Source organism: Perca fluviatilis, chromosome 2, assembly GCF_010015445.1.
Source record: "Perca fluviatilis chromosome 2, GENO_Pfluv_1.0, whole genome shotgun sequence".
NCBI classification, from domain to species: domain Eukaryota; kingdom Metazoa; phylum Chordata; class Actinopteri; order Perciformes; family Percidae; genus Perca; species Perca fluviatilis.
Genome location: NC_053113.1, coordinates 8,969,241 through 8,991,740, shown reverse-complemented (window position 1 = coordinate 8,991,740; position 22,500 = coordinate 8,969,241). Strand labels below are relative to the sequence as shown.

Genomic DNA, 22,500 nt, shown 5'->3' with positions numbered 1-22,500 from the left:
CAACAGCTAAGTCTGCTAACACCACATCTAACTATGCTAAAACCACAGCTTACTATGCTAACACAACAGCTCCCTCTGCAAACACAACAGCTACCTCTTCTAACACCATAGCTCCCTCTGCTAACACAACATCTAACTGCTAACAGAACAGCTACCTCTGCTAACACAACAGCTACCTCTTCTAACACCACAGCTATCTCTGCTAACACAAAAACTACCTCTGCTAACACAACATCTAACTCTGCTAACACAACAGCTAACTCTGTTAACACAACAGCTACCTCTGCTAACACAACAGCAAACCCTGCTAACACCACAGCTACCTCTGCTAACACAAAAGCTAAGTCTTGTAACACGACAGCTAAGTCTGCTAACACCACATCTAACTCTGCTAACACAACAGCTAACTCTGTTAACACAACAGCTACCTCTGCCAACACAATAGCTCCCTCTGCTAACACAACATCTAACTCTGCTAACACAACAGCTAACCCTGCTAACACCACAGCTACCTCTGCTAACACAAAAGCTAAGTCTTGTAACACGACAGCTAAGTCTGCTAACACCACATCTAACTATGCTAAAACCACAGCTAACTATGCTAACACAACAGCTACCTCTTCTAACACAATAGCTCCCTTTGCTAACACAACATCTAACTCTGCTAACAGAACAGCTATCTCTGCTAACACAACATCTAACTCTATTAACACAACAGCTACCTCTGCTAACACAACAGCTAACTATGCTAACACAACATATTGTTAACACAACATCTCTGCAAAACAACAGCTAACTATGCTAACACCACAGCTAACTCTGCTAACACAACAACTACCTCTGCTAACACAATAGCTCCCTCTGCTAACACAACATCTAACTCTGCTAACACAACAGCTAACTCTGATAACACAACATCTACCTCTGCTAACACAAAAAGCTAAGTCTTGTAACACGACAGCTAAGTCTGCTAACACTACAGCTAACTATGCTAACACAACAGCTACCTCTTCTAACACAATAGCTCCCTCTGCTAACACAACATCTAAGACTGGTAACACAACAGCTAACTATACGAATACAACAGCTAAGTCTGGTAACACAACAGCTAAGTCTGCTAACACCACATCTAACTATGCTAAAACCACAGCTAACTATGCTAACACCACAGCTAACTATGCTAACACCACAGCTAACTATGCTAACACAAATGCTAACTCTGCTAACACCCCAGCTGACCATCCTAACACAACACCTACCTCAGCTTACACAACAGCTAACCCTGCTAACACCACAGCTTTCTCTGCTAACACAACAGCTAAGTCTGCTAACACAAAAGCTAACTCTGTTAACACAACAGCTACCTCTGCTAACACAAAAACTACCTCTGCTAACACAACATCTAACTCTGCTAACACAACAGCTACCTCTGCTAACACAACAGCTTACCATGCTAACACCACAGCTCCCTCTGCAAACACAACAGCTAAGTCTGCTAACACAACAGCTACCTCTGCTAAAACAACAGCTAACTATGCTAACACCACAGCTAACTCTGCTAACACAACAGCTACCTCTGCTAACACAATAGCTATCTCTGCTAACACAACATCTAAGACTGGTAACACAACAGCTAAGTCTGCTAAAACCACAGCTAATTATGCTAACACCACAGCTAACTATGCTAACACAAATGCTAACTCTGCTAACACCCCAGCTGACAACCTAACACAACAGCTACCTCAGCAAACACAACAGCTAACCCTGCTAACACCACAGCTTTCTCTGCTAACACAACATCTAACTCTGCTAATACAACAGCTAACTCTGCTAACACAACAGCTAACTCTGTTAACACAACATCTAAGACTGGTAACACAACAGCTAAGTCTGCTAAAACCACAGCTAATTATGCTAACACCACAGCTAACTATGCTAACACAAATGCTAACTCTGCTAACACCCCAGCTGACAACCTAACACAACAGCTACCTCAGCAAACACAACAGCTTACCCTGCTAACACCACAGCTACCTCTGCTAACACAACAGCTAAGTCTGGTAACACAACATCTACCTCTGCTAACACAAAAAGCTAAGTCTTGTAACACTACAGCTACCTCTTCTAACACAATAGCTCCCTCTGCTAACACAACATCTAAGACTGGTAACACAACAGCTAACTATGCGAACACAACAGCTAAGTCTGGTAACACAACAGCTAAGTCTGCTAACACCACATCTAACTATGCTAAAACCACAGCTAACTATGCTAACACCACAGCTAACTATGCTAACACAAATGCTAACTCTGCTAAAACCCCAGCTGACCATCCTAACACAACACCTACCTCAGCTTACACAACAGCTAACCCTGCTAACACCACAGCTTTCTCTGCTAACACAACATCTAACCCTGCTAACACCACAGCTCCGTCTGCAAACACAACAGCTAAGTCTGCTAACACAAAAGCTAACTCTGTTAACACAACAGCTACCTCTGCTAACACAAAAACTACCTCTGCTAACACAACATCTAACTCTGCTAACACAACAGCTACCTCTGCTAACACAACATCCAACTCTGCTAACACAACAGCTACCTCTGCTAACACAACAGCTAAGTCTGGTAACACAAAAGCTAAGTGTGGTAACACAACATCTAAGACTGTTAACACAACAGCTAAGTCTTGTAACACAACAGCTAAGTCTGCTAACACCACATCTAACTATGCTAAAACCACAGCTTACTATGCTAACACAACAGCTCCATCTGCAAACACAACAACTACCTCTTCTAACACAATAGCTCCCTCTGCTAACACAACATCTAACTGCTAACAGAACAGCTAACCCTGCTAACACCACAGCTATCTCTGCTAACACAAAAACTACCTCTGCTAACACAACATCTAACTCTGCTAACACAACAGCTAAGTCTGCTAACACAACAGCTAAGTCTGGTAACACAAAAGCTAAGTCTTGTAACACAACAGCTCCCTCTGCTAACACAACCGCTAACTCTGCTAACACAACAGCTCCCTATGCTAACACAACATCTAACTCTGCTAACACAACAGCTGACTCTGTTAACACAACAGCTACCTCTGCTAACACAATAGCTATCTCTGCTAACACAACATCTAAGACTGGTAACACAACAGCTAAGTCTGCTAAAACCACAGCTAATTATGCTAACACCACAGCTAACTATGCTAACACAAATGCTAACTCTGCTAACACCCCAGCTGACCATCCTAACACAACAGCTACCTCAGCTAACACAACAGCTAACCCTGCTAACACCACAGCTTTCTCTGCTAACACAAGATCTAACTCTGCTAACACAACAGCTAACTCTGTTAACACAACAGCTACCTCTGCTAACACAAAAGCTACCTCTGCTAACACAACATCTAACTCTGCTAACACAACAGCTACCTCTGCTAACACAACATCGAACTCTGCTAACACAACAGCTACCTCTGCTAACACAACAGCTTACCCTGCTAACACCACAGCTACCTCTGCTAACACAACAGCTAAGTCTGGTAACAAAAAGCTAAGTCTGGTAACACAACAGCGAAGTCTGCTAACACTACAGCTAACTCTGCTAACACAACAGCTAACTCTGTTAACACAACAGCTACCTCTGCTAACACAAAAACTACCTCTGCTAACACAACATCTAACTCTGCTAACACAACGGCTACCTCTGCTAACACAACATCTAACTCTGCTAACACAACAGCTACCTCTGCTAACACAACAGCTTACCCTGCTAACACCACAGCTACCTCTGCTAACAGAAGAGCTACATCTGCTAACACAACAGCTAACCTTGCTAACACAACAGGTACCTCTGCTAACACAACAGCTAAGTGTGGTAACACAACGGCTTACTATGCTAAGACCACAGCTAACAATGCTAACACAACAGCTAACTATGCTAACACAACAGCTACCCCAGCTAACACTACAGGTACCTCTGCTAACACTACAGCTACCTCTGCTAACACTACAGCTACCTCTGCTAACACAACAGCTACGTCTGCTAACACAACAGCTAAACTAGCTACATTCTTCTACTACTACTACTTCTACTACTACTAATAACTAACTACAATATTGTATGAATACTGCTACTACAATCTTCTACTACTACTATTACTACCACTGCTACTACTACTACTACCACTAACTATCTAACTACAATCTTCTACTGCTATTAATAATCCCTCTGCTGCTTGTACCTACAAATTAAAATCCTTCTAAAACAAAGCCGGTATTTGTATCTGTATTTGTATTTGTTGAGGGGGGAAAAGTATTTGTATTTGTAGTTGTTGAGGGGGGAAAAGTATTTGTATTTGTATTTGAGTAAAATTCAAAATAGGCGTAAAAATCCAGTTTTTTTGCGTTACACTTCTAATTGGCAGACAGTACCAGGAGATGCTTTAAGTGCATGTGATTATGCATAGCAGATGTTGACAGATGTTTGATATCTCTGCCTCTGCTGATTTGACTTTTTCTTTTAAGTGTTTTTTTCGCTCAGCCGAGCCCTCCCTGTTGCTGTGTGGAGCAGCCTGTGTCAGTCACCTCTTTTACTCTTTTCCCCTCCACTCCTGAACGTCACTCACTCACTCATCCAGGTATGCACTGCAATCTCATGAGGAAACGAAAAGTTTTTCTTGTTCCCGAATACGAATATTTTTTAAAGTATTTGTTCGAAATAAGTATTCGTAAAAACCACGTTATTTGTGCCTTTCCGAATACCGTATTCGGAAAGGCACAAATAACTATCTAACTACAATCTTCTGCTGCTATTAATAATCCCTCTGCTGCTTGTACCTACAAATTAAAATCCTTCTAAAACAAACTAAACTGGAATTAAGTAAAAGAGAAGTCAGAAGAAATCTGAGTTGTCCCTTGCGTCCTTCAGTCCTTGAAGAGGCCTTTTTCAAGTTTGGGCAAAGAGACGGGTGGTATTCCAGAAAGCAGGTTTAGTGACAACTCTGAGTTTGTTAACCCTGAGATGAGGGAAACTCTGGGTTTTCTGTTTCAGAAAGAGAGGTACCTTCACCTCAGAGTCAGTTACTATGGTAACTTCACCTCAGAGTCAGTTACTATGGTAAGCCTGTGGACCTAACCTGGTCTGGAGCAGGTTTTCTTCAAGAAACATAGAGTTTCTCCTAAGAGAAACTCTGTCCTCTGTCCTCTGACACAAAACATATAATATCAGCTGTTCTGAAACAGGCATCAGGGTTAGACTCAGAGTTTGTTAAACCTTCTACCTGAAATACCACCCTGAAGTGTGAACCATACATAACTTGACAAGTGCTATCCTACAGCAATTAAATCACATTTGAATAACCTCACCATGACACTAGGACATTACCGTGTGGAATAACGTGATTTAACACAAGGCTCAACACCTAGAGACACCTAATACACTACTGCAGGGACATGAACACACATTGACTGAAGCATCACTTTCACACAGTATGACAGGATGCTGCATCACATATAGTCAAAATGAATGGAATTACCAAAGAAACCAAAACAAACCCACAACAGCCGTTCATATCTACTCATACGGGGTGACCACAAAGCAATCAAAAACACAAATAACACAATCAGCGATCAACAGGCCTCCCCACAAATTCCAGCCAAGCAGCGGGGGCTTAACACACACGTCACCACACACACACAAAGGCACAGCAGGCACTGACATGGCTCTAATCTTTAACACCTAAAGCAAGCAGTAATAGCTATAAAATCATTTCACTAAAATGCTGAAAAATCCATTAAACTTACCAAAAGCTGCTCATCATGTGAAGAAAAAGTACTGCCACCTTAATGTCATTAACTTTACATCTAAAAATGTAAACAAACTTGCAGCGTATACAATATATGAAATGAAATTGATAAATATACAGTATATTTATTTATTTTAGAAATGAATATATAGGCCTTTAATTATAAAAATATAATAATCTCTTGGCCAGCAGAGGAGACCTTGCTGGCCCTGATGGCCCACCTCTGATCTATAGATCGAGTCATAACAATGAATATTCTGATTAATAGTGGATGGCTTGTCGATGAAATAACGTATAAATAATGAAGGAAATATAACAGAACATAGCAGAGAGCAGAACAGACAATGTGTGCATTTACACATTGTTATCATTAGATGAGTGTCTCAAGAAAAAGTATGCTCAGTGCGAACAGGATTACAGCTGTCGACGCCACTGCCACACTATCATTTACAGAGACCCAACAATTCCCCCAAGAGCATTTGGTGCAACAGTGGACCTTTCTCTATAGAGAAACATCAACAGTACATCACTCTCACAGACACATATATTGTGTTTGCACCGCAGCAACTAGGAAAGAGTGTTTTGAACTTAGAGTCGGTACTCTTCCAGCACAAGAGTAACTTTGTACAATAATTAGTCTAGATGTCAGTGTAGGTCTCGGATCGATCACATGAGCCATGCAGCACCCGCAACTGACATTTTAAAAAGCTAGCTAACTAGTCTGCTAAAAGAGTAGATTAATGCTTCATCTAAACCTAAGCTAGGCTAAACCTGTCCTGGACCTTTCTGTCGAGTTGAAACTGATTTGATCACAGGAAAGAGGAAAAAAAAAAAGTTTCTTAAAACCACGGACAGTTCCTTTAACATACAGAGATGTGTCAAAACTACATCAATTATTAAGAACAGGGAGTTATCATTTTACTTCCTGGAGATGTTCTCCTTTTAAATCTTCCTACACAAATATCTCGTTTTTGTTATATCAGTGTTTGTACCTGAGAGTGTCCAGTCTCCAGAGAGGATCCTTCAGTCCTCCTGACAGTAGCTTCACACCTGAGTCTCCTGGATGATTGTAGCTCAGGTCCAGCTCTCTCAGATGGGTGGGGTTGGAGCTCAGAGCTGAGACCAGATAAGAACAGCCTTCCTCTGAGATCAGACAGCCTGACAGACTGCAAATACACAGACAAACACAAAATAACCCTCTGTCAGCACGCAGAGCCATGTTTGTTTTATGTTTGTTTGTTGTCCAGGTACATTTTGGTCCGGATATAGAATACACATTTAAAATCATCTGTTCTATTTAATTATTTAACAACAAAAGTTAACAATGAAAACTCCTCTTGGAAAGTAACTCTGAGTCTAGAAATATATAAATATATAATTAATAACTACTGCTGAAAATTATCGTATCAGCTGACACAAAGCTACATGTCAGCTGTTTTATCAACTAAAGTTAATCAGAGTTTAAATGGATATCAGTTGAATGGGTTAATGACTCCTGACCTGAGAGTCTCCATTGTGCAGTGTGAACTCTTCAGTCCAACAGAGATCAGCTTCACTCCTGAATCCTGCAGGTTGTTGTTACTCAGGTCCAGCTCTCTCAGACTAGAGGACTGGGAGCTGAGAACTGAGGACAGAGCTCCACAGCTTCTCTCTGACAGATTACAGATACTCAGTCTGGAGAGACAACACAAAACAAGACAGATAACATTTGTGTTTAAAAGTTGATTCTGGACTTTTGGTATATTTAATATATTAAACCCCTTTTCGGTTTAAATCTTTTGTTTTATTCTAAACAAGTTGTAGATAACTAATCAAGACTGAATCATAAATCAAACTCACATGATACTAAAATATAAATGATTTCTGGATCCCAGCCACAGTTCATATTTCATTCTTTATGAAGTGATTCTAAATCAGAATGAAATACTTTGGAAGCATTCACATTTTTTTAATGTTTCTAAAGTATTTTTCAATACTGTATTTTCAAAGATTATTGTTCTTGACCTGACCTGAGAGTCGCCAGTGTGCAGTGTGGACTCTTCAGTCCAACAGAGATCAGCTTCCCTCCTGAATCCTGCAGGTTGTTGCTACTCAGGTCCAGCTCTCTCAGACTAGAGGACAGGGAGCTGAGAACTGAGGACAGAGCTTCACAGCTTCTCTCTGACAGGTTACAGCCACTCAGTCTGGAGAGACAACAGGAAGGAAACAAGTCATTACATTTAACTCATTATGAAAGATATCGAGTATTTAATGATGAATAAATCACACTTACAGAGCTTCATTGGAGGGGCGGTAATGAAGAAGACAGATAACGATTGTGTTTAAATGTTAAACAATTTGGAAACATGATAACGTATTGTGACTGAATGGGGAGTAAAAGGACACCCAGTATATATATTCACCTAAGATTTTAAAAATAATTAGTTTCTCAATCTCAGCCATAGTTCATACTTTGTGCATTACGAAATGTTATAAATATGCTTTGGAAACATTCAAAGATTTCCGAATAGTTACATTTTAAATCCTAACGTGAGATGGTGGTTTAAATTGAATAAAGCTTAATGAAAAGACTCTTGCCATCCCATTCCCTTTCGACTCCATTCCACTTTTTCAGTGATGCTTTTGCTATCTGCAGCCTGACCACACCCACCTCACCTGTTGCCTATAAATTGATTGTGAACCCTTTGGCTCATTCTTTGCTCACTCTGCCGGCACTCCAATGCAACTTGTGTGAGTCTTCGTGCGTTAACGTGAGTCAAGTTATCATTTGTCTGTGTTTATGCCATGAGTTACTGTCACTATGCTTTGCTAACATGTGCACTGCTAACAGAATTCCATTGTTTGCCAGCCATGTGGAATAAGCAATGTGGATATATTGTTTGTTGTACTATCTGAAAAGCCTGTGCATTTGTTTGTTTGCAGTATGTGTTAAGTGACCACTTTCATTAATTGTATTATGTTTTTGTTATCTCTTTCTGCCGCACACAGTAAATGCAATGAATCCACGTCACTCTGAATGATACAATAAAATACCACTGGTGCTGCATCAAACCCTACCTGATGTCTTCTGACCGAGACTATGTTTGCTCACCACACCTTCACTCCACCTGAACCATTCCCATCACATTACAGTTCCTTCACTTAAAGTTTAGAGAAAAATCATGTAAGAAGACAAATAACGATTGTGTTTATAGGTTGAGTCTGGACTTTTGGTAATACAGTATATGAAATCCCTTCTCAGCATGTTTAAATATCTGTAGCTACACTCTAAACAAGTTGGAAACATGATAATTAATCGTGACTGAATTAAGCAATATTACACAAGAGTGTTTGATTTAACAGAGGTTTGTAAGTATGACTGAAGTGATAATCAAACCCTCTCATGTAATAAAGCGATTATACAACAACGGTTGCCAACTAAATAAAGGTTATAATCAAACTGTATTCATATTGTGGGGCAATGCGCTCTCAAAATAAAGAAAAGAAACAGACGATTTCTTGTCCCTCCCTGTTAAACGTTAGTCAGCCAGTCATATTAAGCTAAGGATAGCTTTGTAATGGTAGAGATCGTGGAATTTTCCAAAACGTAATATCTACCGCACATATAAACACCAAACTGCTTGGCTACCTTAATCTGGTTATAACTAAAATATTTACTGAGAACATTTTTTTTTCATGGATAGATTTAACTACTATACGTCGGCGAACTTCATTATTGACGTGTCAGTGGCACAGCTGATGTGATCCAACAGCTGATGTGATCTAAACAGCTGATGTGATGTAATCCAACAGCTGAAGTGAAAGAAATGAAGAAAAAAAGATCATTGCTCTTTTACTGTTTTTATTCTGTTTTTATGTCCTGTAAGGATCATTTATTGCATTTATTTTATGCACCCAGTGGAAAAGCGCTCCTAATTTGGCTGTATTGTAAAGGACAATGACAATAAAGGCTTTTAATTCAATTCGATCCAAACAGCTGATGTGATCCAAACAGCTGATGGGATCCAAACTATTCTAGTTAACAGTGAACAGTTAACTCTAGATTGTTGTAAAAATGTAATTTCATCCACTGATTCACTTCTTGTCCTCTTCCAACCATTTATCAAAACTAAGTCCTCCATATAAATCAAAATAATAAAAATAACAACAAAACAATCAATTGTATCAATGTTGTAGGCTAACTTTACTGTGTTTTTGATTCAGCCCTGGAAGTTACAATGTTGTCATGGAAATGGCAGTGTAATATTTTATGTGATGCACTAGGTGTGCTCAAATGGCTCTGTGTGTGCTGTCATGCTGATTTGAGTACGTTCTAAATGTCTAGTTCATCAATCAGATTAACTGGTCGGATCTACTTGCTGTATAATCAGGAATAAACAAACGTCCAGTAATCAAAGTCACATGATATTAAAACATAAATTGTTGCTGGATCTCAGCAGTTCATATTTCATTCTTTATGAAGTAATTCTAAATCAGAATAAAATACTGTGTTTTCAAAGAGTATTGTTCTTGTCTGACCTGAGAGTGTCCAGGGTGCAGTGTGGACTCTTCAGTCCAACAGAGATCAGCTTCCCTCCTGAATCCTGCAGGTTGTTGTTACTCAGGTCCAGCTCTCTCAGACTAGAGGACTGGGAGCTGAGAACTGAGGACAGAGCTTCACAGCTTCTCTCTGACAGGTTACAGCCACTCAGTCTGGAGAGACAACAGGAAGGAAACAAGTTATTTATATTTAACTCCTAATGAAAGATATCAGAGTATTCATTGATGAATAAATCACACTTCCAGAGCTTCTTTTGTAGGGGCGGTAATGAAGAAGACAGATAACGATTGTGTTTAAATGTTAAGTCTGGACTTTTGGTGATGGAGAATATAAAATCCATTTTCTAAACAAGTTGGAAACATGATAACTTATTGTGACTGAATGAGGAGTAAAAAGACAGCCAGTATTTATATTCACTTAAGATTTAAAAAAGAATTAGTTTCTCAATCTCAGCCATAGTTCATACTTTGTGCATTACGACATGTTATAAACATAACTACCGCACTTATAAACACCAAACTGCTTGGCTAACTTAATCTGGTTAAAACTATATCTACTTAAAGAAATATATTTTACATGGATAGATTTAGCTACTATAAGTTTGCTATAAGTTTGCAAACAGCTGATTTTGATCCTAACAGCTGATGTGCCAAGCTGTCTTTACAGTTTAAAAAAAATACAACCTTTTAAGTTTTGAAAATTTGATTAGAAATACAGATCTATGTCTTATGTACAAAATTATTGTGTATTGAGCCAGTTTGTCAACATAGTACCAAACGCTTACAGATCTACAACAGCAAGAGGTGACTGCATTGTCCCGTTGAGGAAAAGTGCATTCGGTCAAACAGCTTTTTCAGTCAGGGCTTCTTGTGAATGGAACGTTATTCCAACTCACAATAAATTTAACTTCAAGAAGTGGCTAACAGGTAATCAGGACTGTCAACATTACATGTAGACACTAAATCTTGCTGCTATCTGTTTGTGCCACTTGTGCTATGACTATGAGGTTGTCTGTTACATGGACTGAAAGTTTGGCTTGTGTGTGTATGTGTGGGTTGGTGTTGATGTTGATAATGACCAACTGTTCTTGTTTATATATTGAACTTGTCATTTTTTATTTTTTACATTTATAGTCAATCTTACTTGTATTGGGCTAAACCTACAGTACATGTACTATTATAATCCTTTTATCTTTTTAGTTGTGACATTGTACGATCCGTCCAGGGACAGCAGATGTAAAATAGCCTTTTGGCTAATTCTGGCACATTTTCATATGTATTATTAGTGTGCATTGTCCCTGTTAAATAAACCTGAAATAAATAAATAAAACAAATAAGATATCTAAATGAACCCAACAAAAGGTGGGTTAAGAACCAAAATGACTATTTAATTTTACAGCAAAGTGAAGGGGGAGATAACTCCGGGCAGCTGGGAGATCTGCTGCTGCTCAACATCGGCCATCTAACGTCCTCCCCGTCCCCAGGCATTCCCCCAGCAATCCCCACCCACATGTTACAAATAACCCCGTCCCGGATGAGTGTAGAATGACATGAATAAACATTACTAAACGTAATGTGAATAACCTTGAATGGGTAAACTCGTCCGTGAACAGAAACAGTCTAATTGGGGATGATAATTCCACGCAATTTCCCAATGTCATCAAAACTTTACCATCCATTCTTTTGACTGAGACACCCCTAGCGGCAGAAATTTACATATTATACATTTAATGATGAATAAATCACACTAACAGAGCTTTGTTGGAGGGATGGTAATGAAGAAGACGGATAAGATTTGTGTTTAAATGTTAAGTCTGGACTTTTGGTGTTAGAGAATATGAAATCCCTTTAAACAAATTTAAATTCTTGCTATATTATTCTAAACACGGAAACATGTAATGGCAAAATTACATTTAGGCATGACTCCTTATGTTCTTATGTTTTCATTTGACTTTGCATATTCTCAATATACTGAACGGGAGTTTATCTCATTTCCACATGTTGATTCTGATTCTAACTAAGTGAGACATCCAGTCTGGGACATAATGTGAGCACTGCTTGTCTGAACAGATAAATGGGTACAAGGTCACCCTAAAACTATCTCTAGTTTTCCCATGCCAGTTGAGATGTAACTGGGGGGATTACAGTCGTACAGGGAGGAGGAGGTGAGTTGGCTCCGAGATGTCTCTTGTGTTTTTTTGATTGTCTTCATGTGTATCAGATTGCCTGTGGGAATTGTAGAGTCAAAATTAGCCAAATGTGTGTGTGCTGTCACTCTGAAGATGAAAATAAGCCTAATGTTTCTGTTCACTCATTTTGAGGGACTGACTCCACACAGGGCTGCTGCCTTTTGTGAAATTTATGTTCTTCCTATATTTGCAAATATACATTTTTAACTTGGTTTAGTCTCCTACTGTCTTATTTGTTTCACTTTACTAAACTTTGAAAACTCTTCTCCTGCTGCCATAGTTCAGACTTTGTGCTTTACGACATATTATAAATATGAACAAAATGCGTTGGAAACATTCAAAGAAGACAAATAACGATTGTGTTTATATGTTGACTCTGGACTTTTGGTGATATAGTATATGAAATCCTTTCTCAGCATGTTTAAATATCTAAACCAAACAAGTCAAGTTGGAAACATGATAATTAATCATGACTGAATTAAGCAATATTAGACGAGAGTTTGATTTAACGTCATTATCAGCACAACAGTGATGCGGCTAGGACCGAGGTGCTGGTGCCGAGGTTCGTAAGCATGACTGAAGTTTCTTCATGGGCAGGTCAACCATCAGGCTGCTTAAGGAATTGGGAGTGCGAGGCCAAACCCTACGCCAAACCATCAAAGCCCTCTCATGTGCAGCAGAAGAAGCAAGTCGATGGCTATGGGTGAAAACTCCTAAGGTATTAGGAGTCCACCTGGACGCCTAATAACACCTGCGGCACGTAAGGGTTGAAAGCAGATGGGGGGGGTGGGCACACCTGGGACACCAGTTGCTGCCAATGAGCCATCTGGAGGTGTCGTGGGCGTATCATTGCAACACCAGTGAACGAGGGTGACCACCTGATGACCCCAATGAAGCTAAAATAACCCATTCTCATTCCACTCAACCAGACCTGTCACCACCACAGCGAGGAAACCACTCCGATGGATGTATTGTTACCACTCATACCTCAGGTTCTAAACAGGGGATTGTTTCACCTAGTCCTAAAAACATAACTGATTGTTCATCAGATGTGACAAAAAAAGCATGCAGGTAGGCCATTACAAAAATCGTTAAAACATTAGCCAACATTTTATGAAGAATCACATTTGAATAGTGATTTCAGCATTAAAATATAATTGATAGCTTTACTATTCAAATTATATTTGACTTTTGGAATTTGTCCCAACAGCCCTAGTGAGTTATACACTGTATGTGAGCACAATACATGAACTGACCTCAGAGTCTCCAGTCTACAGTTTGGACTCCGCAGTCCGGCACACAGACACTCCACTGCTGAATCCTTCAGGTTGTTGTAACTCAGGTCCAGCTCTCTCAGATGGGAGGGGTTGGACTTCAGAGCTGAGGCCACGACTTCACAGTCAGTCTCAGAGAATACACAGTTAATCCTGTGATGACAGATAATAAACAACATTTAAAGAATAATCCAATATGAAACTTTTATCTATAAAAAATCACATTTGATCAAAAAGCACATTCACAAGGGTCTGATGTTAGATTCAGATATGTTGAGGTGAGAGGTCACGAGACCCGTTTCAAAAATGGCCATGCCATACAGACAGGGATCCATTCTGGATTTTTTTTTAATAAAAAAATTAAGACTGCAGACTTGCATTTAAAGTATAACTACAACTCACTTCTTCTCTGAGCTTGAGGAAGATAAAATCCCACCACTGAGGTGAACCTGCTGAGCTCTTCTTCACTGGCAGAACGAACCTGGAAGTCGTCCCAGCAGCTGACTGTGTGATCAGCTGATGTCTCAGTAAATCAGGAGATAAATACACACATTCAATAAAAAAACACGGCGCTAATGTCTGCTGCTATTTTCTCTGCCCATCTTGCCTTTAGTGTTACTGAAATGTAAAAGAAAAGGCGTTGTCTGACAAAATGCTTGTCCCATATCAAAAGATGCTCATTATTGGAAACTAAACAATGTAAAGTTGCCGCTTTTATTTAACGAGGATGGAGATGTTTTTTTTGCCTCCCCCCCACATCCTCTCTCACATCAAACAATGATTATAGATATTAGGGCTGGGTATCGCCTCTAATTCCTGATAGATTTGATTCTGATTCACAATTTCAATGTTTATTTAGGATATTTCAGTTGTAAAACTAATTTATCTTGGATATGAAAGAGATGATACAGTTGTACAAGGTTCCCTCTAACCTGCTGCATAGAGACACAGCGCATCGCGTCATACTCTGAAAGCCACGCCCACCGGAGGGAAACTCTCTGCTTCTATCTGTAAGTTAAACTAACACACATAACGTTGGACATATCGTTAGGTTGGTGTGATGATGCTGTGGGATCCTAAAGTCTTCTCATTCTCTCCACTGATTCATCAGGTCTGTATCCACTTTTTTCTTCATAAAAGCTCAGTTTTTGAAAGTGCCCATATTATGAAAAAAAAAACACATTTTTTCTGGGATTTGGGGTGTTCTTTTGTGTCTCTGGTGCTTCCACACACATAAAAAAATCCACCCATGGTGTTCTGAGTGAGATACAGTTTCTGAATGTGTCCTGCCTTCAGTCTCCTGGTGAGCTGGTCAAAATCGGCACGGCTTTCTACGTCACTAGCCGAAATGAGCTGGCTAACCACAACCGTTAGCTGGTAGCGCTAGCATTAGCATGCTAACGCTAATGCTAATGCTAACGCTAATGCTAACGCTAATGCTAACACTAATGCTGACGCTAATGCTAACGCTAATGCTAACGCTAACGCTAGCATGCTACCTCGTTCTCAATAGCAAACCACTGCTACAACACACACAAGTTCATCATAACCCTGTAGAACCATTTGTATCATATTTGCTATTGGAGTATCATTCCAAAAGAACTTAAAATACAATCATGAACCTGAAAATGAGCATAATATGGGCGCTTTAAGGTCAACGGATTATGAAAACTTAACTTCTGGTTTATTAAGCCTTTTGGTAGTGAATATCACCAAAGAGCAGCTTTTAGACATGTTTCTGTTGTTTTCTATCAGACGGAACAAAGAGGAGGAATCAAGCTACAATGTAACCTAATGGGACAATTTTGAACCTTACTTTTTGTCCAATGAAAGTGATTCCACGTTGTCAAAATCATTTCAATATTGAGCCATTGCACTGAAAATCTTTTAGATAACAGGAGCCTATGATTTCTGTATCATACTCCGTAACAACAGACTACCTGAACACCTTTTTCTCCTCTCGTGTTTCACTCTCCACACCGCTGTCTTCAGACAATAAGTCAAGTCCTGAGATCTATAATGTTGTCAGACACTTTTAGCAACAATCTGAGCCTGTCTGTAGTAAAAACGAATCACGTTTATTGGACAAAAAGCAAGGCTTCACAATTGCCCCATTAGGTTACATGGGAGCTCGATTCACACCGGCTCGTCATTGTGATCTCCCTAAATACTGGACCAAATTCAAAGATTTTTGGTCACATCAGTCTATTAGACAGAAATGCATGGGTAAATGGGGGCAAGGTTGAAAAAAACGTAGTTACCCTTTAAAGTACTTTTATTCAATTCAATTCAATTTTATTTATAAAATCATATCATAACAATAGTTATCTCAGGATACTTAGACAAAGATAGAGTAGGTCTAGACCACAATCATATAATATATAAGGACCCAACAATTCCAGTAATTAACCCAAGAGCAAGTATTCAGTGTGACAGTGGCGAGGAAAAACTTCCTTTCTTGTAATGTAACTTTGGAGCGTTATCTAAACTTTCGACAGCTAGCATGACATAGTTGATACCAATGGATTCCTTAGGTCTTCTAGTTTCATATTAGCCTGGATGCCAGCCGAACTTAGCCCCGCCCACAAAATTCGAGGTCGGGAAATTCGGTCTGGAGTCGCTCCGTTGAGAAGAAATTATTGCCCGAACAGGATCTGTTCGGACCAATCAGATTGTCGGACAGATGATCAACAGTAACAGAATCAACCACGTCACCAAAGAACGCTGGGGTTGAATTTGTTGAGATGTGTAGATTCCACCATCGCGTCTGTTACAGAAGATATCGACAGCGCATTCATTTTAAAATCCTCAGCGGAGGAGCCTCAACAACTGCCCGAAAGCATGGTAGCGTTATATGGTGGAGCGAGATAGAGAGAGACTGAAGAGAGAGAGCGTTATATGGTGGAGAGACATAGAGAGAGACTGAAGAGAGGGAGCGTTATATGGTGGAGAGACATAGAGAGAGACTGAAGAGAGAGAGCGTTATATGGTGGAGAGAGATAGAGAGAGACTGAAGAGAGAGAGCGTTATATGGTGGAGAGACATAGAGAGAGACTGAAGAGAGAGAGAGTTATATGGTGGAGAGACATAGAGAGAGACTGAAGAGAGAGAGCGTTATATGGTGGAGAGAGATAGAGAGAGACTGAAGAGAGGGAGCGCCCAGCGGCGCTAGAACAAAGCCGTGAATCAGAGAAATAAAATGTGTTTTCGCCGATTCATCTCTAGAAATGCGACTGTAGCGAGCATGTCACTATCACTAACGTTATCCACATTTATATTTACACGCAACAAATGATATATCCATCTTCAAAAAGGTCTAAAAGTCGGAAGTTAGAACGAATGCATTGTGCAAAGAGTGGTTGCTATGGAGACGATACACAGTGTTGAGTTCTGTTGACAGCTGAGTTGAGTTCCGTTGCTCTGATTGGTTGGAGGTCTATCCAATGAATGCAGAGGCATTTTTTTTCCTGGTTCGGTTGGAACACGCCCCATAATCACAGCCCAATGGAGCGGTTTCAGACTCATATTCTGACTAGAATCTGAGTTTGACCACGTCAGGCTAGTTTCATATATTATACAGACAGAAACCCATTCTGGATTTTATCTATCGATATTGGATCATTCAAATGAAAATCTATTTAGATCAGAAAAATCTATTATTTAAACCAGCTATGATAGATATTGTATAAAATGTGAAGATTAACTTCCCTAAAATGAAATAGTTCAGAATCTGCTCATAAAAATATGATAGAAATAACTAACTGAAAGTTATTATGAAAAAGCTTAAACTTCATGTGATGTTAGTTCAGCAAATCATAAATAATAAATGTCTGTTTGTATATAAAATAGACACATTATAGAAACACACTGCTGACTCTGTATATACTGTAAAAAGCTGTCTGTTGTGATTAAATGACGACAGAAGATACTTTAGCTACAAACACAAAGATCATCATCGTCTCATTCTCACAGCGTTTGAGACGACAGAGACATTAGAATAACATGTAGAATTATTTACAATAAGCAGGTTTATCTTTTATAGTGTGTAAGTTTTATATTGTTCATGTGTGTGTAAAGTCTGTATGTTTACTCTAATACTGATGGTCTCAGCTTCACACTGATTTAAAATGATAATCACATCTGGACTTACCGAGCCTTTCTGCAGTTCCTCACAGCTGGAATCAGTCTCCGTCGTCCCTCCTCTGATGTGTTGTACTTCATCAGGTCCAACTCATCCAGAACCTCCTCTGACATCTGCAGCATGTAGGCCAGAGCTGAGCAGTGGAACACAGAGAGTTTCTTCTCTGATCTGTTCTCTGACTTCAGGAACTCTTGGATCTCCTGATGGACTGAGTGGTCGTTCATCTCCGTCAGACAGTGGAAGATGTTGATGCTTCTGTCAGGAGAAATATCATAACTGTTCATCTCCTTCAGGTTGTTGATGGCTCTCTGGATGATGTTCTGGACTGTTGTCTGTCTGACCCAGCAGGCCTCCTAAGAGTCTCTGGTTGGACTCCAGAGAGAGGCCATGAAGGAAGCGGACAAACAGGTCCAGGTGGCCATTTTTACTTTCAAGGGATTTCTCCATGGCTCTCTCCAGGAATACATCCAGGGATGAACTAACGTAGTCTTGATCATTGTCCCAATCACCATCATCATCATATACCCCCCCCCCCCCCCCCCCTTTTTTTTTTTTTTTTTTAAAAGTGAAAAAGGTAGACTGCAGCCCCCCCCCCCCCCCCACCCCCTTCCTTTTTTTTTTTTTGTAACAGTAACGGTAAACTGGCAAGAACCAAACGTCCAAGAAAAACGAAGCAGTAGACTGTTTTCTGGAAAGATTACACTCTCACTTTATAGAAGATCTCTGAACAAACTCCTGAGTACAGCGAGGCCTCTGTGACATCCAGACCACAGCGCTCCAGGTCTTCTTGGTAGAACATGATGTTTCCTTTCTCCAGCTGTTCAAACGCCAGCCTCCCCAGCTTCAGAAGAACTTCCCTGTCAGCCTCCCGCCAGGCTCCTCGTCTCCATGTCCCTCAGCAGCATACTTGAGCTTCTTCCTCTTTGTCTGAACCAGCAGGAAGTGTGAGTACATGTCAGTCAGGGTCTTGGGCAGCTCTCCTCTCTGGTCTGTAGTCAACATGTGGTCCAGAACTGTAGCAGTGATCCAGCAGAAGACTGGGATCAGACACATGATGTGGAGGCTCCTGGAGGTCTTGATGTGGGAGATGATTCTGCTGGACAGCTCTTCATCACTGAATCTCTTCCTGAAGTACTCCTCCTTCTGGTCGTCAGTGAAGCCTTGTACTTCTGTTACCCTGTCAACACACGCAGGAGGGATCTGATTGGCTGCTGCAGGTCGGGAAGTTATCCAGATGAGAGCCGAGGGAAGCAGCTTCCCCTGGATGAGGTTTGTCAACAGCACGTTGACTGATGACTTCTGTGTGACATCAGAAACAGCCTCATTGTTGTTGAAATCCAGTGAAAGTCTGCTTTCATCCAGGCCGTCAAAGATGAAGAGAAGTTTAGAGCCAGCGAGCTGCTCTGCTGGGACCTCCTGTAATGATGGATGGAAAACACGGAGCAGCTCCAGAAGACTGTACTGCTCATCTTTGATCAAGTTCAGCTCCCTGAAGGAAAGAGGAATCACCAGACTGATATCTTGGTTCTCCAAACCCTCGGCCCAGTCCAGACAGAACTTCTGCACTGAGAAGGTTTTTCCAACGCCAGCGACGCCGCTCGTCAGAACCACTCTGATGTGTTTCTGTTGGCCAGGTATGGCTTTAAAGATGTCACAGCACTTGATTGGAGAGTCATGGAGGGTCTTCTTTTTGGAAGCTGACTCGAGCAGCCTCACCTCATGTTGGGTATTAACCTCTTCACTCTGTCCCTCTATGAGGTAGAGGACAGTGTAGATCCTGTTGAGGAGGGTTCTACTTCCTGTTTCAGCTCCTTCAGTCACACGTTCAAATGTCCCCTTCAGCCTGATCTTATGTTTCTGATGACCAACATTCACTAAAAAAGGACAAAGGTGAGAGACAGAACAAGAAAGAGAAAAGTTGACAATCTGATGATTATTTTTATTACTAATATGAAAACAATCCAGTTAAATTTCAGATGGATGTAAATTGTAACAATATTCATGTTAAAGCGCTCATATTATGCTCATTTTCAGGTTCATAACTGTATTTTAAGGTTGTACCAGAATAGGTTTACATGGTTTAATTTTCAAAAAACACCATATTGTTGTTGTACTGCACAGCTCTCTCTCACTGTTGCAGATCCTCTTTTCACCTGGTTTCTGTTTTAGCTACAGAGTGAGACCTCTTTTCATCTTCTTCTTCTGTACCATCTTTGATTGCACTCGCACACGCTCAGTAGCTCAGCTGTAGATCATGTCAGCTAGCTAACTCTAGAGACAGTAAAAGAAAGGCTGTTTCTCCAACTTTGGTCAGTTCCAAGGCAGGATCAGCTGGGAGACTTCTAAATGAGGGCGCACATGTAAGTAGTTCTTTTGTAGATTATGGTGAACTTGTGTGTGTTGTAGCAGTGCTTTGCTATTGATAATGATGTAGCATGCTAGCGTTAACATTAGCATTAACACTAATGCTACGAGGTAACGGTTCTGGTTAGCCAGCTCATTTCGGATTGTGACGTCACAGTCCGTGCCGATTTTGAACAGCTCACCCGGAGACTGAAGGCAGGACACATTCAGAAACCGTATCTCACTCAGAACACCATGGATGGATTTTTTTCAAAGTTTGATTGTGTGTGGAAGCACCAGAGACACAAAAGAACACCCCAAATCCCAGAAAAAGTGTTTTTTTCATAATATGGGCAATTTAAATGTCTTCGCTAGTGCAGCATAATATATAAGGAAAATACGTGTTATACTATAACTTTGTTGAATATTGATATATACGATACATAATCACACAAACATGAAGTGTCAGTTCTGCTGCTTTCAGTATTCTGCTAAAATACAACAACGCTTGTTGAGTTAAAAACAAATGAAAGGAAATGATTTCCAACTTTCTTTTATTAAACAAATTGAAATGAATATAAAAGACAAAAAGACTTACTTAAATTATCCTTGTAATTAACAAAAAAAATCTTTCTTGATGTGTGTATTGCATTAGTTAACGATCAAAAACGATAAAAAATAACGATATGTTGTGTAGCCCTAGTCTGTGCTGTCTGACTCAACACATGTCTCAGTATTACAACAACCAGTGGTGTGTTCAGACATGAAGACATCAGCAGACAGATGGACAGACTTACTTTGTTCAGAGCTGCTCTGATTGGCTGTCTGCAGTCCAGCTCTGGTTCTGGATCTGGACGGCTGCTCCTCCTCAGAAACATCACTCCTCTTCCTCTCTCTGTGAAAACATTTCTTCATCACTAAAATGATGGAGGCTGTTTTTTTATATTGAGAAAATAAATACCACATTTGACAAACATTTCCAGATTTTAAATAGTAAAAAAAACTCTTTACAGTAACTTCAACATTCGGCTTTAAAACACAGAAAAGATCCATCTGAGTTAGAAACAGTATCTGAACTAATAGTTCTGCATCATGAATATTAATCTTTTAGCAGAACATTTAGTCTTCACCTTCATCAGGTCAGCTGACAGTAAAACAGTCTCTTACTTTGTGTCTGAGGGTCCAGGTTCATTACTGAAGTCTGGAGGATCATCTTTGGACCAGTCACTCTTCATAGACAGACAGCCAGATACTACAGACTCTGCTCATTTTGGTAAAATGGCCCATATTTGAGCTTTATATATAAATATGAGTGTGTGGAAAATGAGACCTGCTGTCTCGTCTCTAATGTGTGTGTATGGGGATTCGCTCAACCAATCAGCGCACAGCTCATCTAAATATTCATGATCGTATCATATTAGGAAGAAAAGCTCTTGTTACAAATAGGACCAAAACACAGGGATGCATAAGGGCCAACAAAATATCAACCAGGCCATTTTAAGCAGAACAGTACAATGATTATATAGGGTATTTCACACTGTTGCTTATGGTCTCCTAATGGGGTATGTAACATTGGTTGGGCTGAAAATGGCCTGGTTGATATTTTATTGGGCCTTATGCATCCCTGTGTTTTGGCCCTATTTATAACAAGAGCTTTTCTTCCTAATATGGTATCCTCATATTAACTCTTCATAGACAGACTCTGCTCTCTGTCTGTTGTCCTGAACTCTGCAAAGACCAACAGGTTTTTATTCATATTACTTCAATCTTTGATAAATGCTTTTTTTTAGCCCTATACAAAGCTCTAATTACACAAGCTGCTGCTACTGTCAATAATTAGGAGGCTTTGGAGTATGTATTAGTCCTCTTAGATTAGATTAGAGAGTTTTTCTGGGTCACTGACAGCTGTCACAGACACAAAGAGGAAGATGGAATAAATGTGTGAATGTGTAACAATAACAACGTGGCATTGGCAACTGATTCATAAAATGAGTTAGTATCAGTGGTCTTACTTTGTGTCTGAGGGTCCAGGTTCATTACTGAAGTCTGGAGGAGGATCTTTGGACCGGTCACTCTTCATAGACAGACAGCCAGATACTACAGACTCTGCTCCATCCTCCTCTTCCTCCAAACCACTCATCTTCTGATCTGAAGTCAGTCTGAGAGGTCAAACAGGAACACTGACTGTGAGCTCACAAC

The 22,500-nt window shown here is 40.1% G+C and overlaps 1 pseudogene; it reads right to left on the bottom strand.

Moving 5' to 3' along the window:
• Positions 1 to 10,308: 10,308 nt before the first annotated feature.
• Positions 10,309 to 22,500, bottom strand: part of LOC120551089 — a 13,945-nt pseudogene continuing 1,753 nt past the window's right edge.